Source organism: Ambystoma mexicanum, chromosome 7q, assembly GCF_040938575.1.
Source record: "Ambystoma mexicanum isolate Mex_15411 chromosome 7q, UKY_AmexF1_1, whole genome shotgun sequence".
NCBI classification, from domain to species: Eukaryota; Metazoa; Chordata; class Amphibia; order Caudata; family Ambystomatidae; genus Ambystoma; species Ambystoma mexicanum.
In genome coordinates this window covers 418071196-418075090 of record NC_090941.1, presented here as the reverse complement: position 1 = coordinate 418075090, position 3895 = coordinate 418071196, and the positions used below count along the sequence as shown (strand labels likewise).

Below are 3895 nucleotides of genomic sequence, written 5' to 3'. Positions count from 1 at the left end.
GCAGAGTTACTTTCAAGGTTTGTCATCTCTGGGCATATGTTTAGCAGGGGTTGCAGCGACACAGCCTGTCTGCCCCAAAAATCATTCTTTTGAATTGCGAATGTCACCGAAGATGAACCTTTATCAGCTGAGAAACTTAACCTTTGCAGTGCTTTTTTTCCTCGTCTCACGACAAAGAACAACAGCAGGAGCTCAGTTACGTTTACCTCTAAGCACAGTGCGGATTAATGAAAATGTCCATGCATTATACCAAGTGCATTGGACATTATAGATGTGGCCAGTGGGGTATCAAAGCATGGCGAATACCACATGTACAGCACAATATGTTACCCTAGTAGTGCCCCAATAACACACTGCAACCTGCAAATGGGCCTCAGTGGACCACCTGCCAAGGTTTCTGGAAGTTGCTTATGGTCTTGATCTGTGATCTTTGATATGATCTGATATGATAGGTTATTTATAACACGCTTAATACCCATGCAGCAGTGATCCCAATCATAAAAGTGAAACAGGCAAGCCCAACAGGTATACCACTCTTTTGGTAGCGCAGTCTAAGGGCAGCCTATACCCTTTAGGAGAGGTGTGAGCTGATACAGTTGCAACACAAAAAATAATAGTACTATGTTCCCAAAATACCTTAGTTCTTGTCTTTCCGATCTCAGCAGAGCCAGGCTTTTCAGCATCAGACCAGAAGCATGGGTGCCTTTGCGCTGGGCTGGGGTCAAGTCAGAGAGCAGCAGCGATGGGCCCCAATGATGCAGTTCTGTTTGGCAGTGGTGCTGATTTGCGGGTAGAAAACGCTGGGAACAGTAGGCCGTGCCAAGTGGATGGCACTCGAAGACTCAGTGACCTTTGTGCCCGGACAAGGGAATACTTGCCTTTGGCGGTGTGCAGGCTTAGCTGACACAACACGGCATATGGTTACGGCAAAGATGTCAAAGCTTCAGCACTGTCATTGAGCAGAACTCTGAGATTCAGGGATGGTGGAGCGTCGAGGTGCAGGATGATTATGATGGTGTCAATGGGGCCAGCGCTGAGCAGCTCCGCTCAGGAGGGCCATGCGCCCATGTGGGGCCGACAGGCCAGTGGGCAGACTGCAACAGGCCTGCTTGAGCCATCCTGCTACTTATACAAATCTAGGGGTGAGCAGGGCCTGATGGGAGAAAGGAACTGCGCTACAATCTGCTCTTCTGCTGGGCTCTGCCTGCTGGAGCTTCCCCCTACACGCGGGACAGGCAGCTCTGCAGATGCTCAGAGCTTCCGGGGATGTGGGGGGTTGGGGCTGGGTCAGGGCCTGCCTTCTCACCCTCGCTTAGCAGGGCTTCCCAGAACTGACCCAACCCCTGCGCTCTTACATGCAACTCATACTTAGCTGGCAGGGGAGAATCAGATCTCAAGGGCAGCTCTCCCAGGGTGAGGCTTACCCATTGCACATCGGATTTTCTAACCCCTGCTATGTTCCCAAATGCGGGATACACGACTGCATTATTTCTGGTAGTGGGGGACTTCGTTCGTGCTCTCCCCCTGATTTATTGGTGAAAGAAAAGGTAAAGCTTGCACTAGGCCTGCTAGGTTGCATACTTTAAGATTGTGCTCACATTGCATTTCTTCAATTATTTTCACCTTTGGGTGATCGCTTTTCCACATTTTATCTGTTGAATTGAATTATGCTTCTTTCATCACCACAGAAGTAATGTGTATTACAGAGATAAGCTGCCATATGTATTGGGCACACTGCACATGCTCACGCAGCATCAATCATGCTTTGTACAGGACAATGCTGGCCTAAATTCGGAACAGCCAGCATAGACATGTTGCTACAGGGGCATATTTTGGGTACAACCAGCATGACAATGTGTTACATCAGTGACAGTGCTGTCTTACACTGTGGACACATTGATCATTAAAATGTGTTGTGTTGTAAAATGTTTTTTTCTGCTGTTGGTGACATGGAATTTTCATGTTCCCCTTTAGAATTGATTGTAAACTTATGAATTTTTTGGCACCTTTTCTGCTGTAAAATGCACCATTTCAACCCCATATTTGAAAAACAATTCTTGGGGGGAACGCCCCAAACCCTCCCTAGAACCTTGTAGCTCCCTCGCTACGCTCGGGTCGCCCCCACTATTTCAGAAAAATATGAACACATAGACACTGAAAGAAATCACAAGCAACTAACCTTTGATCACTGACCATGACACCAAAAGCTATCTTTGGGACTGCATGGCTATCACTGCCTGTGATGCTATTGTGTCAAGGGTCACACAATATCGCTTTTTAATATACTGCTTTGGGTGAGGTTGTTGACTTTTGGCTAGCCAGCCCACTGGGTGACAAAAAGTTAATGCTTCAGCCCCACATTCAAAAAGGTTGGACAAGCATGATGTAGATAGTGGGTAACGTACACATGTACTGCACTGCATCAACCCATTTCTGAGCCGTGTTACACTGTTCTACATGCCTACTCACTGATGCCATGTCAAAGTTACCTTGCATGCATGGCAGGTTCTCAGTTGTGTCTGAAATGTCTGCTTGATGTGTTGGCTGTTTGTGTGATGTCTATGTGTGTGTGTGTTGTGTGCTTCTGACATGTGTACTGATGTTATTTTTCTCCACTTTTCAGATGATTACGCAATGGAGCCAGAGGATGGTGTTGTCATGTCAGGCACATTGTTGTTATCACAATAGCAACCCGGCACAAGTGGGGGTTGTGGGGTGGTAGACCACGAGAACCCACATGTGTTACAGACCATCTTGTCTATGGGTGGCAATGAGTCCAGCCCAGATGACCACTCTGACGTCCATGTCGAGTTGGATGTGCATCAGGTCCATTTGTCAGGGGTGAGTGATTCTGATGTGGACGCTCCTCTGTCCGTGACACCTGCACTGAGGGGCCAGATGGTGGTGGGACCTCCGCCTGTGGTGGATCGGGACACTGGGTCACCCTCCACGCCAGTCACTGATTGCCTGGGACATCACATCGACAGGGGAATGTAGTCCTGCAGCCGCGGACGGTGCCGACACGACAAGGACGACCGGTCCTTGGGACCCGCAGGTGTCAAGCCCAGCAACGTGGTGGTCGCGCGCCACCAAGGTATACTGAGTGGGAGCATGACATGACTGCCAATTCAGAACGCCTGGGGGCAGCAATGGAAAACATCGCTGTGTACATGGAGCGTGTGGCCCAATCCGTGCTCCCCACTGCTAGGCAGGTGCTTCTCCAGCAGCAGGCGGCACAGTCCACGGCCCGTTCGCTCAGGCTGGGCATGGCGGCCTCAGATGGGGCACGCCAGGCTGAAGTGTTGTCTTTGCATCAAGCAATTGTTGCTCATGCAGAGGCACACATGGAGGCCCTGAGGGCTGAGTATGAGTTCCTCAGATCCACTCAGAGTGTCCTCTTTATGTCCCAGAGGGTGCGGTCAGAGGAGAGGTTTGAGCAGCTTGAGCGTACCATCTTGGCTGAGCTACGTGCTTGCCGGGAGGTGCATCAGTTTTCCAGCCAGGCCACGCAGGAAGAACTCCGTGTTACACGTGTTACCTTGCAAGAGGAAGCACGTGTATCATGGGAGGTTCTGCATGCTGACCTACGTGTAATCACCATACAGAACCATGCTCACCCGTCTGGCAGACTTGCTGCCGACGAGGGGCAAGCTGCACCTAGGCGTGGCCGGGCTCCTGTGCCACGTCAACCTTTTCAGGAAGAGGCTGACTCGGATGACTAGATATCTCCCACACAGGTCAGGCTGTGCAGGCGTTGACATCATTGTCTCAACATCATCGCATGTGGGTGTTGATGTGCACACTGTACCTCCCCCCTCCTGGGTGCCTCCCACCCCCGTGGGCCATATGTGGCCATTTATGATTTTTGATTTTTAGTTTAGTTAGTTAATATTGA

The 3895-nt window shown here is 50.1% G+C and overlaps 1 non-coding gene across 1 annotated transcript; it reads left to right on the top strand.

Moving 5' to 3' along the window:
- The first annotated feature begins 1364 nt into the window (after positions 1-1364).
- On the top strand, positions 1365-1526 carry LOC138528935 (U1 spliceosomal RNA). Its single transcript, XR_011284333.1, has one exon. It is a non-coding gene; the product is annotated as a U1 spliceosomal RNA (small nuclear RNA).
- The last annotated feature ends 2369 nt before the right edge of the window (positions 1527-3895 follow it).